We start from the raw sequence: 20,383 nt of genomic DNA on the forward strand, positions 1-20,383 counted from the left end.
TACATGGTAAAAGTATTACATGGTAATATTTTGATTTTTCTTACAAAACGAGAAATGCATGCTTTAAGCTTAAAATATAAAGTGTTCTGGCTGCCCTGTTGTATAGCATTCAATATGTTTCCATGCAGAGTATCTAAGAGGAAGTGGGAAATTTGAAAAATAAATTGTCATTGTTTTCCTCACCAGTAGGTGGCAGTCATGAAACTTTCAATTGTAATTACAGTATAAGAAAATCTAAAACATGGACTATTGACTTTTTTGAAGGGGTGAAAAATCTGAAATAGGAAATTCAACAAAATCAGTAGAATGAATTATTTTTAGATGATTCTTGTTTTTTTTTTTTCCACTTACAAAACTTGGTTTATAAAATGCAGACCCATCACAAAATTACTGAAGGGATATTATGGAAGATCTAATAGTCCATTATCCTAGGAGGGAAAAGGACCATGAATACTTTCTGTTAGGAGAGCCAAGTCTATTCTTTTGCTCCTCTTCCTTTCTTTTGGGGATTATCAGAAATAAATTATCAATTCCAAAGAATGACTATGTTGAGAAACTATTTTTATTCTTAATATTTTTGTTCTGAAAGTGTACAGTGTGCTGAGAATTCTTTTATCTTCTTCTGCAGCCCCAAAGACTCTTTGTGCTTTTACTGAAAATTCTAAATGACTCCTATGTTCTGAAAGATACTAAAAACTTCACAGTTTAAGAGGACCATTTTTCAAGCAGACAAGAAGTATCCTCCATCTACTCTTCCCTAGTGTTGCTTAAGTGAAGAACACAACTCTTCATAAATGTTTCAGCTGTAGACTTTTAAAGAAGGTTAGCTTCCCATGTTAGGACCTAAAATTTTAAGTCCCAGGGAAATAAACAGGAGATTGTTAAAAAAAAAAAAACAAACAAAATGAATGAAACAAAAAAACAAGAATTACACAGGAGAATTTGAAAAGATTTTAAATGAATAAAGTCAGATACAGAAAGGAACGATTACAAGACAGTCATTTAGCCTGCCAAAATTTGGGCTAGAAAACACAGAGGAATTTGTCTACTTTGGTGTGAATAGAACTTACCTCCGTCAACAACAACTTACACAAGCATTTATTAAATATGTTCCAGAAAGTACTGTGATACAGTGTAAAGCAAGCTAACAGACTGTGGACTTCCTGAGTCCAGAGACTTGTGCATAGCACATATTTTGTGTTCAAAAAATAGTTGTTGTTCTGACTTGTATCGAATGTTTAGCACAGATATTATTTATGTGACTTCTCCGATAGACACAGGAAGATAAGGAGATACATATATATATATTCAGTATTATGTGTAATGCCTGCATTAGACACAGAATACATAGGGTACAGTGGAGGCCCAAAGAACCTCAGATTCCTATGGGGTAAGAGTGGTGCTGGTGAGTGTGGAAGAGATTGCAAGCCACGCGGGGTGCTTGTGACCAGAGCAAACTTGGGAAATGCTTCCGAGCTGGCTTGAGAAGAGGCAGGGGAGCCGAGGTTATAGACTGAGGCAGTGGAAGCAAGTCTCTGAAGACCTTCCCACAGCACTCAGCTGGGCCATCCGGAAGTCCCAGTCTCTAACTGGGAGACCCTCTCCTTCAGGGGAAGAAAATGAACATTCCCCAGGGAGGAAAGGCAGTGCCAGGCTCCCCTGTCCCACCCCGCCCCGCCGTCTTAGTCTGCCCAAATAATGCCGCGGGAAGTCAGAGAGGAAAAGCGAGTGAGCACGAGCAGTTCCTTGTTCGCTTTGCAAGCGATGATAAAGTAACTCGCAGAGCTGAACAGTGTGAAGAAGGAGCGAGAACAAACCTTCCCCCAGCCCTGGTCCTGGCCCCGTCTCCCTGGGAGCGTTGCCTTCCACAGGCACTCAAGAGTATTCGTTTCTAACGCATGTTTCCTTTAAGGAAATGCAAGACATTAGTAGTATCCATGTGTGTTTCTACCATATTAAACGCAGTTCTGCAGCTTTTCTCATTGCACAGCTTGTGGTCTTTGCCTAATGTCTCTTCAGGCTGCACTGTTTTCTGTTGTATGGATCGAACCTGGTCCCTCATTGTGGACATTGCGGCTTTTTTCAGCATTTTGCAATTTAAATATTAATGTAGTTGATAACCTTGTACATATATGTACAGATTGCGTGTTTGCAAGTATATCTGAAGGATAAATGAGAAATTGGTATAAACAGTTACAACTTTTAATACTGTTGTCAAACTGCTGCTGGATGGTACCCTTCCTCTCTGTTTTGTTCTGTTTTTTTTTTTTTTTTTTTTTTTTTTCCAGTACCAGGAACCGAACTCACGACCTTGCACTTGCAAGGCAGGTGCTGTGCCACTGAGCTAAATCCCCAGCCCCTACCCTTCCTCTCTGTTAAAGCAAGTGTGCCCAGGCGGGTGAGGGAAGTGACAAAAGGAATTGCACTTAGAGAGTGACAGAAGGAATCAAACTTTCATTTCAGTTTGCCTGCTCCTTTTAATGAGCTTGAACATCCTTTCGCCCGTTTCAGGGGTTGTTTGCCTTTCCTCTTCTGTGAACTGTTTATATCCTTTGTCCAGCTAACCGTTGAGGTTTGTGTATCATTTTCTTGTCAGTTACGAGGAGTGCTCTATATTTTAGACAAACCTTCCTTCTATCTATGAAAACCTTTTATTTCTCTGGCACTTTGAAAAAATGATCTTTTCTATTTTTAAAGCAATGTTGAACATAATCTTCATTCCTGGGCTTTAACTTGCCTCAATGAATAAACTTTGCCTCAAGAACGAAAGCCCATGGTGTCTTTAGGGCAAGAGTGATCTTAGAAAAACCAGTTCCTGTTACAGATATGCATATCTGCTTATCCATGTAAAAGCAACAGTTTAGATTTACAAATACCTTATTTTATGGCCATGTTCTAGGTCTTATATATGTCTAAAAAGCTGAATCTCTTGGTTTTAACACATTATGTTAATTTACATAGAGTGAAAGTCATTTATTGATGCAATAATGCAGTGTTTGATAGTACCACTCATATGTCTAGGGACTAATGATGTTACATTAAACAAAACAGAAGCGTCCCTATCAAGAGCAGATGCAGTAAGGAACATGATCAGTGGAGTAGGCGGTGGTCTATCACAGGCCAAGAAGCACATTCAGGAACTGCTGGGACTGCTGAGAAGAGGCTGGTCTAATTTTAAATAGGGTCATCAAGAAAGACCTCCCTGAAAAAAGTGACATTTGACTGAAGGGCTTGAGGGAGAGCAGTGTGAAGCTATTCTCCCGGAAGAACAGGAAATACAAATGCGCTAGAGTTTGCAGAAGTCGGGAGCATGAAGTCACAGGCAACGGGGGCTGGAACGGGCCTTGGGGTCCTTGAGGCTCATGTGAGTCCTTCACCATCCGGGCTCCACAGGTGAGAAAGCCTGCAAATCGTGAACAGGGAGTGCCTGAGTGGGGTTGTGTGTTAGCACGCTCACCCTGGGAGGCTGACGGGAGCTGCAGGGAGAAGGCAGAATGAACCCTCACCTTTTGTACTCACCACTGCCCCTTGAAACTTAGAGTGTTTGCTCTTGAAAAGTATTTTCCCCTAGAAAAAGAATTGAAGAGACCTTTTTTTCATTGTTAAAATAGTAAAAGAAAATTTTATTCTTTAATAGGTAGCCCGCAGATACTCTTTTGTGCACTTACATTATGCTACCACGGGGTGCGCCACTTGGCTTATTCCCACAGCAAGCAGGCGGCTATGACAAACTGCACTACATTGTGTGTATGTGCATATATTCATGCACAACTGCACTTTACACGTGCATGTGTGCTTGTGTGTGGCACAGTGAGGAATCTCTCCTTGGAGCCACTGTTTTCTCCGTTATGTATTTTTATTTAAGTTTCTCTTAAAAGAAGCGAGGGGCTGGGGGTTTAGCTCAGTGGCGCAGCACCTGCCTGGCAAGCGTGAGGTCTTCCCAGTACCCAAAACACAAAAACGAAAAAAAGAAGGTGGAAGAGGGTCTGTTTCTTTTTTGAACTTCATGGCTTTCTGTTCCTTTTTCCATACTATCAGAGCTCTGTGATTTAGATCCTTTTAAATGGGTTTCTTTCTCCTCATTCCTTTCTCTGTCTCTTTGTCTATGTCTGTCTCTCTCGTCCCCTCCCTTCCCCTCTCGTCCCCACCTCTCTTTTCCCTCCTCCCCTCTCCTCTCATTCATCCTCTCTTTCGACCCCACCCCTTTTTATTGCTTTGCTCAGGATGCTTCCTTAGGACAGCTCAGAGTTGAGCAGCTACACTGATATTCTCACAGCCTCATTCTGTCACATGTGATGAGATTCCTTCCAGGCTAAACTCCATTGTCTAAAACAGGAGACTCCACTGTAATAAGTTTCCTTTTGCAAATTTCACAGTCACTGGTTAACAGGAGGCCTTTGTACTGCACTGTGCATCTTACTTTATTTCTGGGATAATAAATGCCCTCCCAATGTGAACCCCATGTTCTCCCACTAGTTTTACTCCTGCCGCAACCCATTGACTGATGCAGCGTGGTTCCTAAGCCTATGATAAAGTGATGCTTGACATTTGTTTTTGTTGAGAGAGAGACTTAGCATTCATTTTTTTCAGAAGAAAATTTGCATACCTAGTTGAGGGATTGTGGTAACCTTAGATCAGGGCAGAGCACACATGAACATTAGTAAAATGGTAGAATCCACAGACTGGTAAAGTCAGGGTGACTAAGGGACAGTTCTGCACAGGCTTTTATTCTCTGTATCTGCTCAAAGAATTTTCCATTTATTTTCCCTAGTAGGTATCATTAACAATGGAGATTGACAGACTGTCTAGAAAATACCAGAAAAAATGTAAATCTCCATACTGAGTTCTATAATGGTTGTACTACTTTACATTCCCACCAGCAGTGCAGAAGTGTTCTGTTTTTACCACAGCCTCACTGGCATTTATTATTGTTTGATGTCTTAATAATTGCCATTCTTTCTGAAGTAAGATGGAATCTTAGTGTTGTTTTAATTTGCATTTCTCTAATGGCCAAAGATGTTGAACATTTTCTCATATATCTGTTGACCATTTGTATTTCTTCCTGTGTGAGTGTCTGTTCATTTCTCTTGCCCATTTCTTGACTAGATATTTAATTTTAGGTGGTTTGATTTTTTTGAGTTCTTTGCATCATCTAGATATGAGTCTCTCTGTGTGAGAAAGAGCTGGAAAAATTTTTTCTTACTTTGTACGTTGTCTCTTCACTCTACTGATTGATTTTTTTTGCTGCACAGAAGCTTTTATTCTGGTGTAATCCCATTTGTTGATTCTTGCTGTTATTTCTTACGCAGTTGAAGTTCTGTTTAAAAATTCTTTTCCTACACCCGTGTCTTCAAATGTTTTACCTATTTTATCTTCCAACAGCTTTAATGTTTCTGTTTTAATGTTTAGATCTTCGATCCATTTTGATTTTAATTTAGTGTATACTGAGAGATAAGGGTCCAGTTTCCATCTTGTGCACACAGATAACCAGTTTTCCCAGCACCACTTGCTGAATATGCTTTCTTTCAACATCTGCTTTTGGCCCCTTTGTCGAAGATCAAGTAACTGAATGTGTCTAGGGAGGTTTCTGTATCCTCAGTTCTGTTCCATTGATCCACATAGCTGTTTTTGTTTCAGAACCGTGCTGTTGTTATCACTATTGCTTTGTAGTAGATTGAAGTCAGGTATTGCTATGCCTGCTCCTTTTGCTGTTGTTTCCCAGAATCACTTCTGCTAGTCCAGATCCCTTCTCATTCCATATGAATTTTAGGATCTTTTCTTTCTAGATCTGTAGAGTATGCTCTTGTTATTTTTATTTGGACTACACTGAATCTGTTTTACAGTTTTGGAAGTATGTCCATTTTGAAAATGTTGGTTCTCCCTATCCAGGAGCAGGGGACATCTTTCCATTTTCTGATGTCCTCTTCAACTCATTCAGGGTACTGTAGTTTTCTGTGTAGAAATCTTTGACTTCCACTTCCTTGGTTAGGTTAATTCCTGAGTAGTTCATTTCTCTTGAAGCTAATGTGAGTGGTATTATTTTCGTAATTTCTTTCTCATCCTATGTGTTCTTGGTGTACACAAATGCTAATGATTTTTGTGTATTGATCTTGTATCCTGCTACGTTGCTGAAATTACTAATTCTAAGAGTTTTTTTATGGTGTTCTTGGGATCTTCCATGTAGACCATCGTATTATCTGCAAATAATGATAATTTGAGATCGCCCTTCCTATCTGTATCTCTTTTATTTCTTTCTCTTGCCTAATTGATCTGGCTTATATTTCAACTACTATGTTGAATAGAGGAGGTGATAGTGAATATCCTTGCCTTGCTTCTCTTTTTAGGGGTGATGCTTTTAGTTCTTTCCCATTTCATATAATGCTATTAGTTTGTGATACACAGCTTTTATCACATAGCAGGATGTCTTTCTCTACCTGTTTTCTTCAGGGTTTTTATCATGAAGAGGTGCTGAATTTTGTCAAAAGCTTTTTCTGCATCTATTGATATGATTATATGGTTTTTTACCCTGCTTCTGTCTTACGTGATACATTTATTGATTTGTGTGTGTTGAACCATCCTTGAATCTATGGGATGAAACCTACTTGATCATGATGTGTAATTTTTGATAATGTGCTGCATTCTATTTGTTAATATCTTGCTGAGTATTTTTGCATCTTTCTTTATTATGAGGATTGGCCTATAGTTTTCTTTCTTATTTGGGTCTTTATCTAGTTTTGGTATCAGGTTGAAACTGGCTTCCATAAATGAATTTGGGAGCTGTTGTAGTCAGGGTTTGCAAGAGAGTAGATTTAATACAGACATATAATTTATAGGATTATTTTATAATATTCACCCAAAGAGTCAAATGTAGACACATACAAGAGGTCTGTCCACACACTAGAGACCCAAAGAATATAGTTGAGGGCCTGGATTCTGGGGCAGTGTCCTGCACAAGTCCAGCTGAAGACCTAGAGCCCATGGCAGTGTCCTCCATGAGTCCAGCTGGAGGCCTAGATTCCACGGCGATGTCTCATGCAAGTCTGTACCAAGGATCTATACTAGGAAGGTCCAAAGGTGAGCAGTAGAAGCTAGAAAGTCTGTGCTAGTGGGATGAAGGATCTGTGCCAGCAGGCTGAGAGATCTGTAGTAGAGCCAGGAAGTGATACTCAAGGTAAAGAACAAAGCTCCCCAAAGAGACCTGCAGCCATCCTCAGTGACAGCAAGGACCCGAGCTCCTCCAGTGATGAGAACAGCCACATTTATATCAGGAAAATAGCATGACAAGCTTCTCCAGGAGAATCAACAGCACCAGCAGCTTCCTTTCCAGTTCTCCTTTTATGCTGTTGGCAGCAGTCCTCAGATGGGCCTTCCACACCCAGCACCACACTAATTCAGTTCAGCTGGGTATTACAAGTTGATTAGTTAATCCACCACAGGAGCACTCCCCCTCTTTCAGTTTCTTTGAAGAGCTTGAGGAATATTGGTGATATAACATTTTTAAAGGTTTTGTAGAATTTAGCACTGATTCCACCAGGTCTTGGGCTTTTTTTTTAGTAGATTCTTTATTACTGTGTCAATTTCCTTGGTTGTTACTCGGTTGTTAAACATATTTATGTCTTCTCCAGTTAGTTTTGGTAGTTTTTATATGTCTGATAACCTGTCCCTTTCTTCAAAATTTGCTAGTTTGTTGATGTATAATTTTTCAAAGTAGTTACTATCCTATGGATTTCTACAGTGTCTGTTGTGATTTCACCTTTTTCATTTCTAATTGCATTCATGTGAGTCTTTTCTTGCTTTCTTTTGATCCTTCTGGCCAGGGGCTTGTCTAGTGTATTTATTCTTTCAAAGAATCAGCCCTTCAATTTGTTGATTTTTTTTGTTTGTTTGTTTTACTATTTTTTTAGTCTCAATTTCATTGATTTCTGCTCTCATCTTTATAATTTTCCTCCTTAATTTTGGTTTGGGGTTGACTCTTTGTTTCACAAGTTTCTTAACATTTCTCATAAGGTTGAGTTTTCCTCTTAGAACTGCTTTTATAGTGTCCCAGAGGTTTTGATGAGTTGTACCTTTATTGTCATTAACTTCCAGAAATTTGTTTTCTTCTTCGATTTCTTCTGTGACCCATTGGTTATTTAGGAGTATATCTTTAAATTTTTTAGGATCTTTCAATTTTCTGAAATTTCTTCTGTCGTTGATTTCAATTTCCATTGCACAGCAGTCTGATCCTGTGCAGGAGATTTGTGGACTAGTGTGTGTTCTATTTTGGCAAAAGCAGCAGGTGCTGCTGAAAAGAATGTATATTCTGTTGTAGAGGGGTGGAATACTGTATATATATCCATTAAATCTGTACATTAAATAAAGGGTGTGGTTCAGTTGTGAAATTTCTTTTTTTTTTTGTTTAGTTGATCAATCTCTTTGCAAAAAGGGGTGTTAAAATCTCCTACTATGGTTGTATTAGTGTTTATTTGATCTTTTCATTTCAGCAGTTTTTGTTTTATGAAGATAGGTGCTCCAGTATTTGGTACATATATGTTTATTGATGTCATCTCTTCACAGATTGTTGAATTTTGTTTTTTGGTCTAATCTGCCAGTCTGTGTCTTCTAATTAGATAGTTGAGGCCATTAATACTGAGATATATTACTGAGATGTATTGATCATTTACTTTCTTTTTTTTTTTTTTTTTTTTTTTTTTGGTTTTTCTCCGGTACCGGGAACCAAACTCACAACCTTGCGCTTGCCAGGCAGGCGCTTTTGCCACTGAGCTAAATCCCCAGCCCCTGATCATTTACTTTCATTGCCTCTTTTGTCTGTTGGTGTGTCCTTTGGTTTTCTTTTTGTTGCTGTTTATCCACTGACCTCACTAGTTTCCACAGTGTTTTTAGCGGTGTCTAATTTGTTGTTTCTGTCCAGAGAATATTCTTGAGTATTTTCTCTAGAGCTGGTTTAGCACTCATGTGTTTTCTGAGCTGATCTTTTTCATGGAAATACCTTATCTCTCCATCTACTTTGAATGATAGTTTTGTTGAGTAAATTCATCTGAATTGGAAGTTACTTGTTTTTAGGGCTTGAAATACTTTACTCCAAGCCCTTCTGGCCTTTAGAGTTTGTGTTGAGAAGTCTTCTGTGACTCTAATTGATTTACCTTTGTGTGTGATTTATTGATTTTCCCCTGGCTGCTTTTAACATTCTAGTTTAGGGTTTTTTTGTTGTTGTTGTTGTTGTTGTTTTTGCATTTTGCTGGATGTCTGGTAATTCAATAGGGAAGATCCTTGCTGAGCTTGTTTTTTCATCATAATTAGTTGATATTCTATAACCACCCCTTACTTGTATTTTGTTTTGTTTTGTTTTTTAATTTTTGTTTTTTTTCCGGTATCGGGAGTTGAACTCTTGACCTTGTGCTTGCCAGGCAGGCACTGTGCCGCTGAGCTAAATCCCCAGCCCCACTTACTTGGATTTTGAACTCTTTTCTAACATTAGGGAGATTTTCTTCCATGATTTCGGTAAGCATGTTAGAGTATCCATCTGTGCTATCTTCTAATTTTTCTCTAACTCTGATAAGCTTTAGATTGGTCTTTTTATTATCATCCACTAGCTGCTGGATTGTCTTCTCTTACTCTCTTATTTTCTTTTTGGCTTCTTTTAACTCTTTATCATAATTCACTATTTTTAATCCTCAAATCAGGCACTCCCCCCACTGGTCATTTCTGCAATGTGTAGTGTGTAAATTCTATACAATTTTTTGTCTTAGTATTTCTGTATGACATGTGTAAATTCTATACAATTTTTTGTTTTGGTATTTTTGTATGACATCTTTCCAAGGAGTGCGTATCCTTTTTGAATCTGTCATTGAAATTTTGAACTATTTGGGTTAGGTCAACCAGTTTTTTACCTATTGCCTTGAAATTCACTGTGGGCATTTTGAGTGAAATTGCTGTGAACTTTTGTTCCTCTTTGAACTCATCTATTTTCTTCATCCCTTTTGTGAACCTTTCATAGTTTTCTGCTACCTGGTAATTGTTTCTTTCTCTCTTTGTGACCCCTTGGTCTGCCTTGGGAGAGTTAGAGGGCTTCCTTACTTCCCCATTCTCATGTGTGTGTGTGTGTGTGTGTGTGTGTGTTTGTGTGTGTATAAGAGATATGTATGGCTTTCCCCTTTTTTTGATGGGGTGGAGTGTTACTCTAGGTTGAGGACTAGAGAACCTTAAGTGATTTGCACTCTGTCCCTATGTTTTGTCAAAAAAATTACTTCTATTTATGACAGCATCCACAGACTCAATCGTATAATGCTTCTGTATGATAATCCCTACAGTTACAATTCCCCCTTTGTGTATTCTCTATTCACACTATGACAGTTCATCATTTGTGGTTACTCTGCGATGAGTTAGGTGAGGTGGGGTGAGGAGAATGGGAGGTGGTTGGATGAGGAGTGTTAGATACTAAGGAAAGGTTTGACGAGGGGAATAGTGGTAGATGAGGAGAATTTATTGGGTACTTCCAGTTTAGCTGTGTTTAGCATTGAGAGTTTTCAGAAGATATTTTGTGGAGACAAAGGCGAGATATAGGAGAAGGGGGTTTACTTTCTGATTGAGGAAAGCTATGTGGTTGTCAGAACTTGCTGATAGGGAGGACAGTAAGCTGGGTAAAATGTGGAAGAGCCAGAGGCTTAGGATGGGGAAGATCAAGGAACAGCGCTAGAGAAGATAGCAGTGACTGTGAGGGAGCTAAGTATGGAGAATTTAAAAACTTGGAAGAGTTTGCATGTTTGGAAAAAGAATAAAGAAATATGTTAATAATACTCTCTCGAGGGTTTGAAGTGAAGAAACCAGAAAGGGAGCAAAGACAGGGGAGAGAACCTAGACACCTATTAAATCAGAGCTAATGAAAGAACAGATATGCAAAAGAAACTACCTGATACACACAGGAAACCATAACGTAACCCCACACCACTAAATAAATCACAAAATGTGCAAAATCTCAGACCTATAAGATGTCTGATGGGAACGCAGATTAAGTATTACAGTGAGACACTGCATATGTGATTCCCAAGTAGCTTCTTTGCAGGAGAACCTGAGTGCCGACACCCCAATGACTCCTGATCCCTCCACCACAATACTGACGTTAACTCACACTCAAGACTGCTATCTGCTAGGTTGCAGGCATTCTTGCAGTCTGATCAGTCCAAGATCTTGGGTTAAGAACTCTTGCTCTCCCTCTCCCTGGGTGTGATGGTGGAATCAGCAGACGAGTTCCCTGGCGCAGAATTGTCCACTGAGGCAGGATTATTCCTATGGATCAAATCAGCTCCAGCAGTAACAGTTTAATCCATCTCAGTGGTAGCTGTCAGTGGTAGTTGAGAAATAACATACCTTGGGACCCTGTTTTGGGTCTCCCTTTAGGCTAGAGAAGAAATCTATGGTTATAGTGTGAGCATCCTAACAACCCAAGTCTTGATCTACAGTTAATGTGACTAAATGTGATAGCTGTGTATCCTCTACTGGTGAAAAACAGCATTCAGCAGTGATTTTATAGAATGAGTTAAAGCCCAGACCCTTCGGAACCAGTTAATGCCAGAAGTGGTGGGGCGGGGGGAAGAAAAGAGAAAAAAGAGATTTGTTTTTTTGGTTTTTTGGTTTTTTTCCGGTACCAGGAATCAAACTCACAACCTTGCACTTGCCAGGCAGGCGCTGTGCCACTGAGCTAAATCCCCAGCCCCAGAGGTTTGTTTTTGTTTTGTTTTGACGTCTTCTTTTGTGTGATATGGGAAAGAGGGCAGAGGATCCCAATGATGATGAGGTATGCTATGTATTTAGATGGAGTTAACGGAAACACTGGGTACAAAATTGGGAGTGAGAAATGGGAGTGGGAAAATATTCTATGACTGATATAAACATTAGAGAAAAAGTTATAGGGAGACAAATGAGAAAGGGAGAGGAAAGGAAAGAAAAATCGATAATGGGTAACACACAGGAGGAAGACGTCAGGCCAAGAGACACGGATAAAAGTGAGACATGGATGTAACAGGAAAAGGGAGCATTCCTTCATACTCTGTAAACCATAGTGGGAGGGAAAAGACCAGGGGAAGAGAAGCACACATACACAGACATGCTCGTTAGAAAAAGGGTGAAATACTGGAGTAAAAGTATGGGGGAAAATGTACAGAAGGAGGAAAACATCAAAGAGTAAAAAGTGAAAATTAAAGTAAAATTTAAAAAATCAATTAAGGACTAATAGAAGAAAGTTCCTGTTGTTTTGGATGCGCGGCTTTTTCTTCAGCCCAAGCTTACGGAGCAGAGCTCAGGCAGGACGGGCCACTGTTGGCGCTGGAGGCATAAGGTGCGTCCACCCCAGCACCACGCTGCGCCTAGAGCCCTGCTCACAGTGGGAACAGGCGCCTACGTGAGCTTCCGGTGCTGTGGAAGTTCAGCTCAGGCTGAACCGGGCCTCTGACCTCGGGAGCCTGGTCTGTGCTCACCAGCCCCTGCCTCTCAGCAGGACTCCCCCAGTCTGCTCTCCACCTGCTGGCAGCCTCCAGTGACTGTCCTTCCCTCATCCACTCTGGGAACTTGCGGTGTGAAGTGCACGAGGGCTGCTCTGGGCCCCAGTTCAAACCCCCAGCCCTTTCCTCCGTTGGCATCCATCCACGGTTGTAGCTGTGACCGCTTGTACCAAGGTCACTCACCAACTGCTGACTGTGGGAGCTGCTCTGGAAGCAGCGTCCCACACTTTCCTTGCTGGCTCCAGGGGCAGATGATTCTTTTGGTCCCATTGCAGTTCTTTGGTTCTCCTTCAGCAAAAATGTTAGTTTCACTTTGGTTCCCAACCTGTGGCTAGCCATCGCTGTCACGGTGCTGTGGGGTCTCCTCTGTGGTGTGATCTATTTCTTCTGTATCGCTTATTCCGATTTTCTTCTCTGTCAGTTCCCTCCTGGTTTTCAGGTAACATCTGCTCACTTCAATTCCTCTCCAAGCTGTTGTTTTCCAAATTCCAGATACTTTGTCCTGGGGAAGCTGAGCTGCTGGCAGTCACTGCTGTCCTATTTGGGAACTCCCTTGCAATAATAAATTTTCAAGTCTTCCGATTGTAGACTTTATTTTTTAAGATCCTAAAGAAACTAGCTTCACTATTCCTGTTCTGGTAATCTTGTCATTTTCAGTGTAGTTGTCATCCACACCTACTTCACTAAAATTGGTACAGAATGTGTCTTAGTTACTTTTTTCTTTTTGCTGGAACAAGATACCCGATACCCAAAATTAATGAAAGAAAGGTTCATTGGCTTATTTATTTTTTAAAAATAAATTTTAGCAAGTAGCACAGTTTATTTTCACTTCCATTAAAAAATCCATAGACCTATATGAATAATATATAGATTCCATATATATAAATACTTATCAAGTTATATAATAGAAATTCAAATCTTTAATTCTTTGTTTTCATCACCTACCTGAAAATAATTAGCTTTAATTTTTAATTTTAAAGGTAAAAGAACAAAAACATTAATAGACACACAGACATTTACAAAATAACACAAAAACAATACAAGCAATACAGAATTTCAGACAAGGTGATGGGAAATTAACAATGGCGGTTGTGTTACATATTGATAGCTTCAAATTGGTTACTCAGATAAATATAGGCATGTAAGACTGATCAAATAATTAAACATTAACTGTTCGGAAGGGTTTATTTAGCTCCCAGTTTGTGGAGGGTTCAGTCCATAATCAGCTGGCTCCAAGACAGGGTGGCACATGGCAGAGGGCATCAGTTCAAGGCAGAAGAAGACAGAAAAAGTAGCAAGAGTGAAAGGGGAATGGGGAAGCAAGTCTCTTTTTCTCTCTTATATTGTATGCCAGCTATCACCTTAGGGTGGCTCCTTTATACCCACAGCATATCCATGCCCTCCTCTTGCCTAGGCTCAGGATAGGGACCTTGGCCCCCTACTGAGTCCCTTAGTTAAGCTTTTAGACTTCTCAAGTTGACACAGTGTATCAACCATTATAGAATACTAATCACCAAGTAAAAACTTTTTGTCCCTGCCATTATACACCACAAGAGTATTGAAACCCTTGGTAATTGTCCAGTTTGTGTCATACCGGGCATATTTAAGAAACAAACTAAACTTTTACTGTAAGAATAGAGATCAAAATTAAACGGCAGTATAAATTTTATACTATTGAAGGAATTATTTCCTTTAAAGTAGAGCCAGTTGATAAGTTTTTATACATCAATAGCATTAGCATAAGCTAGTCAGACACTGTTTTGTCTTTAATGCGTGTAAAAAATCCTCGATAACTCCTGAACTTTTAGATCCTTTTCTGAATATTACTTTAAAAATCAAGATCTAAAAAGTGAGATGAGGGAGTTGGAAGTTTGAGTCTAAAACAGGAAGATTGGTCACTGTTCTCAAGTTGGTTTTTGACTTTGAGTAGAAAGCGGTGTCTACAGAGGAGACTTCGTGAGGCAGAGGCTTGCACAAGCAGCCCTTGTGAGCAGCGACTCCGCACCCTCAAGGGGATTCGAGACTGTGTGGTTGAATGAAGGTTGGGTCACACGGGTTTATCTCTTCCTGGAAACACCAAAAGCACAGAGCACAGTAGTGGTGTTCAATAATCTGAGAAGTCATGTACTTTTTCAGCCATTGAAAATTCACAGAAACATAGAAGAATGGCAGAAATGTTAAGTGCTTTTTGATTGATGATGCTAGTTTGCATTGGGTAGCTCCTTGCGGTGTGCAAAGTGCTTTCCAGATACTATCTTGAGATTCTCCTAAGTGGGCAGGTAGCCCGAGCAGAAGGCTGAAGCTAATGATCTTGAAGAAGCCCTGTTTGATGGCCCGTGGTAACACTGGGCCTGAACCTGCATGGACAGGTAGCTCTGCTCCTGCTCCAGGTGCTCAAAACAAAATCCCCAAGTGAACATCATACAACAGTCTGTGTCAGTCAGTTTCTTAGAGCCGACCTTCTCATGCAACGCCTTTCTCATCCTTGCTGGTGTAGTGGCTATAGAAAGACACTCTGCATATTGCAGAAGGCAGACTACACGACAGGCTTACTTCAAGCCTCTGTTAATACCCCACCGTTCACACCAACTGCCAGTGGGGCACAGAAGTACATCCTACTCATGAATGGTGAGTGGAAGGGAGGGAGTGATTATTTGCTAAATAGTAACCCAGTCTCCCTGCTAGGTCTTGAGAACTCTCCTAGCTAAGAGAAGTGAGACAAATCCATTCTTTTTATTTTTGTGTAAAACCACTAAACAGTTATTGTAGGGCTCCTTCAAGACAAGTGCATGACTAGAATGGTAGTTGTTACGCTACCATATAGATGAAGAAAACTTGGATTTCTATTATTTAATATGAAAGCAAAATTTTATTCACAAAATATTCAAATCTGATCAGTAAAATATGACTAATGATGAGTACAGTTGTAAAGACGGATGAAATTTCTTTCTTCCACACCTGTTCTTGATGTGGCTCTGTCAGAGAACCCTTTGTAGCTAACAGACAGTGTTCGCAATGAAACAGACAATTTTGTGTATGTAGGCAAGCAGATGCTTGTGCCTTTAGAGCTAGCTTTGTATATTCAGATGATGCTCTCTACTCTGAAATAGAGAGACAGTTGATACACTCTAGGAATGCAACCTTCACTTTGTGTGAGTGCATTAGAATCCTGGAATTACATACCAGGAGTTAAAAGAGCATTGACGTAGTAGTTGAGATTTCTATTCACTTAATTGTTGCTTCAAAAGAAGTAATTTAGGAAAAATTAAGTATGTACCTTTCCTCTCCCTGGTGTAATACTGCTTTATACAGTATACTGCAGTTATGTAGTTTTATATTATCTTCCCAGTACATATAAAACTATACAAGACGGTTGGTTTTGCAAGCGTCTGTTGCTAATAGCAGTTGCAGGGTAGTAATAATGGTTGACAGGTATTGACTTTTAATCCTTGGGGTGCGTCTCCTTAATGTCTATTCACAGTAACTCTGAAATGGGAAGTAGCTGCTGTTACCCCAGTCTGGGGAAACTGAGGTACAGGAAGTTTAGTAAGTCCAGGGTCACCAGAACTTGGAAGACATGTGTCATGCATTCCTTGTGAACAGATTTGTTCTACACATGAAAGGGTAAGGTACTCTGGCAGCAGGTGGGAATGGCATTGGGAGAAAGAAGTGTTTGTGTGCTTTTTTTTTTATTATTGTTGCTGAAGGAGCTTGGGTCCTTTTGTCCCATTGCTGGTTTTGTGCATTTCTGGATAAAAGCTTCAAGTCTCTCCCACCTGAGACACAGAGAGGAGCCTTGGTAGAGTGACTGAGAGCAGGTGCTCCACATCCAGACTCTACAGGTTCGGATCCCGGCCTTGCCACTTAGGACCTGTGTAACATGAGCAAGTTGGAGGATGTCTTTGTACCGCAGTTTCTCCATGTACAAAATAGAAATGATCAAGCCTCCCCACCCCTTAGCACTGTCACGAGTATTAAAGTGAGTTCTTATTTGCTCACCACATCAGACATAGGAAATGTCTGTGAAATGTCACATGAGCAGCTCGGGTATCCCTGCTCTTTGGTAATGTAGACAGAGAACAGAATCCCCCTTTAGCCTCTGCCACTAGCCGCGTAACACTCTCAGGCCACAGCCTTCCCAGCCTGCCTTTGCTCGCTTGTGAGTTGAAGTAGTTGGACCACCTGATTGCGCTGGTCCTATCCAAGCCCCCAGATCCTCTAGAAAGTACAGGTCCTCCTTCCTGCTGCTCTCTTTCCCTCTTTAGAGACGTTTTCTATTTTCTTTCTTCTACTTTCTCTTCCAGAAGCTGTAAATTTCTTATTGTTTGTGAGTAGTATGTTAAACCCTAACCGCTTTAACGTTCTTCTTTAGAGAAGCAGGTTTTATGGAAAGAGAAGCATTCTGTGACTTTTTAGCTTGACAAAAGCGTGGATACTTAGCACACTTTGTTCCGGATTTGTAGGTATGCCATTGAGTAAGCATGCTTAACGAACGCAGTAGAGCATGTGCTCATTTTAAAAGAACCCCTCAGGGACTTGAAGAAGGATTCGCTGTAGCCAGGCAGGTGTGGATGCCGTGTCTCTCTGTTTTCAGGACTGGAGAGGGCTGCACTGCTCTGTATGGTGGTACCTCTGAGTGACAGTGACAGGGCAGTGCAGTTGTCACATTAAAGCCTCTTGCTCATAATGCTGGAGCTGTGTCAAACCTCAGTCATGATATGTTTGGGAATATCAAATATTTTAAGCTGCAGTTTGCAATTACGCAACACAGTGCTTCTAAAACGGCTGTTGCAATCTCTGAGCTCCTTTGGAGGTCAGAGATATAAAATATTCAAGAGTTTGGAACACATCTGGCCCTCTTTATTCAAAGTAAACTCTGTTTTGCTGTGCATAAATTTTATCTTCTGTTCTAAGGAGTATAGATCCAGTTTTTTTAAAATGTCTTAATCAGAATAGTAACAAACGTTCACTGCTGGCTTAGGTTTTTTTCCTACTAAATAAAAGAAACTAAAATATGCATACAAAATTTTATGAATATTTGTGAATACAGTTGTCTTCTCTCAGAGACTCATTAATACTAGTTTGCGTATCTTAGTGTTTTGAGTCCTGTGCTAATCACAGTGCCTGGCAAACAGCAGACATAAATATTTATGAAATGAATGAATACTTGTGCCTTCTGTGCAAAAGAATTTGAATATATTATCTGTTACATAAACAAATAATTAGAGTGGTTGTTTGACATGTAACCAGAGTAATTTATGACCATGTCAATTGTTCACCCTTAAAGAGATTAGAGCCCTTTTCTTCCACCAAAGCAATCCCAAGAAAGGTACCCAGTCAACACCTCTGCCACACGAGGGGGGGTGTCCTTTATTATAGCCACAGTTTTTTGCCTAAATCATTACTACTTTCTTACTGGCTCAGAATAATAATAATCCTAAACTTAAATTATAAACAATTGAATACATGATCTGGAGGATTATTAAAAAAATCCAGAATTGAATATGGCATTCAGACAATACTCATTTGCATATTCATTTATAAATTAATGCTTAGTTCCTGGATTTATTATAGTGTATAACATGGAGCCCATTCTTTAAAACTATTCTAAAGTTTGAATTTTTTATAATCTCCTGCCTGTTACTACCTCTACTTGTTTGCCCCTGCTCCCAAAAGAAAAGTAGGAGCTACAGATCCTGGTTCAGCCTTGCAAATCATTTGTACATACTTGAGGCTTTTACTTATTAGTTGGTTGAACTTTTCACTCATATTTCTCCCTGTTACTGAAGTTAAGACACAGCAGTATCTTAGAGGATACAAAACATTGGTGAGAAGAGGGTGAGGAGAAGAATATTTCAAATTACCGTTCTGAAGTATACAGTGCATACTGATAAGCATATGATGAATAAAATCCAACTTAGGCTTTATCTTCAGGTGAGTTACAGTTTGCTTTTATACTGCCCCAAGCCATGTCAAGCCTAGCTCTTTTAAGCTGGGAGGCTTTACAGTGTGTAGCACTGTTTTCTGGTGGAGTGTCAGGGAATTGCAGGGCGTGGGTACTCATTTTGAGGGAAAACCTTCCCAGCCTTCTGTCCCCTGCTTCGTCGTACCACATGGCAGGTGATCTCCTCTCTGCAGGCTCTTCTCCCTGGGCTCCAGCTGGGTTGCGATCATCCTCTGCAGTGTCCCTGCCATCAGAGGAGAAGGTGAAAATCAGCCTGCAGGTTTAAATTAATTGCACTCCTCAGTTATGCCACAGTTAGCCGGTGCTTTAAATAACAACACTCTACGCTTCTAGTTTAAACATAATTGGAAAGAGAAAGTTGACATTAAAGTGGCGAGTGAGAGTGAACTTAAATGAAGGTGAACGGTATAAAACATTCATTTGCAAATGCTCACATAGTCTGACAGAGTCATAGGCAGTTGACTATTTTATGAAATACGCCTGTTGCCAGTTTAGGAGACTAATTTAAACATCTTTTTGTTTCCAGACCTTACATGGATAATTACGTAGCTTTCATTCTAATGGAACATTACTTTTATTCATGGTAGAAGTCACTTTTTAAGTGTAATCTTTTAGTCTAATGATAAATGTAATACTCACTGCAGAAAATGTTAGAAATGGCTCCGTTTGAAATTGCGCACTCTGGGAGTTAAGATCTGAAAGATGCGGGACACAGTAGTGAGGTTCCGTGTTCCTGGAGCCAGCTACAGCTGTTTGAGTTTATCATGCCCTCGATGGGAAAAGAAACAGATGTGCTTAGTGGCTCTGGCTCTGGTCTCTCCAGGGACTGTTACTATACCCACACCGCATTTTCCATGCTGAATCTGTGAGTCTGTATTTAATATTTCTGTGCTACTGAACTGTGACCAGGACTTACTTATTTAGTGTGCCCATTGTCCAGAATGCGCCGGCAGCACCTCGCTCACAGGCAGCTGCCCAGGCAATATTTGCTAAGAGAATCAAGATCTTATGTGAGTGATGATGGAAGGTAAATCCGGGACTGAGGCTATAGCCTTCCTTATTTTTTTTACTGTCATATGGCGCATTTCACTATCACCTTTGTCTGTTTTATGCACAGCTAAAATGAACATATTGCATTTCTAGGGAAAAATTCTATTAGCGTATCCTGCCAGGCTCTAACTAGAGGCAGTTCTTAGAACTAATGTGTATGTATAGTCATTAATTGCTAAGAATAATAATTTACTTCTAATGTGAGATTGTATTAATTTTATCTGTAATGGAGTCCTTGTTCATCCCTGAAATGGTTGCACATTAGTAAAACTACTTCACAGGAAGTACAAAGTTAAGGGAATCAAATTTGTTTTACAAGGATATTTGCTGTAATTAATTTTAAAATATATTTGGCTTTTTAAGGCCATACTTTGAATTTAGATAATCATTTTTAAAACTTTATGCAAAAGCAGATCTTCCCGTTTTTCTTTTTCTTCTCATTTCATCCTCCAGCCTAGGATGTATCTTTCGTTTTCTGTTCTGTTTTTACTAACTGGCTGAATTATGCTCCACTTACGCTGTCTAGCAGAGACTGGATGAAGCAAGTATATATTTTCTTGAGATAAATAAATACATAATCTTTGATGACAAATAAATACAAGTTGTTGATTTGCCCATAGCTTCAGAACAATGGATGTCTGTAATTGGGGTTGATCTTCGGCGGGTGCATGCAACTGTGGTATGATACCTAGTTTCTGTCTTCATGGGGCAGTGCCTGTCCCTCTAGGCTATTCAACATTTTGTCAGTTACTTCTGCTTGATTAATAACTTTATAACCCTGTGAGAACTCCAGTGTAAATATGTTTTGAATTATCACAGAATAATTTGTTCTGAGTGCTGTTTTAGTTCTGTATGAAATTCCAGAGGGTTG

At 39.8% G+C, this 20,383-nt stretch overlaps 1 protein-coding gene across 3 annotated transcripts in view; it reads left to right on the forward strand.

Moving 5' to 3' along the window:
• Cdk14 (cyclin-dependent kinase 14) overlaps positions 1 to 20,383 on the forward strand; it is a 548,127-nt gene that overhangs the window by 396,616 nt on the left and 131,128 nt on the right. The window lies entirely within an intron of this gene.

The sequence above is a fragment of the Chinchilla lanigera genome, unplaced genomic scaffold, assembly GCF_000276665.1.
Source record: "Chinchilla lanigera isolate Chin_1 unplaced genomic scaffold, ChiLan1.0 scaffold00031, whole genome shotgun sequence".
NCBI classification, from domain to species: Eukaryota; Metazoa; Chordata; class Mammalia; order Rodentia; family Chinchillidae; genus Chinchilla; species Chinchilla lanigera.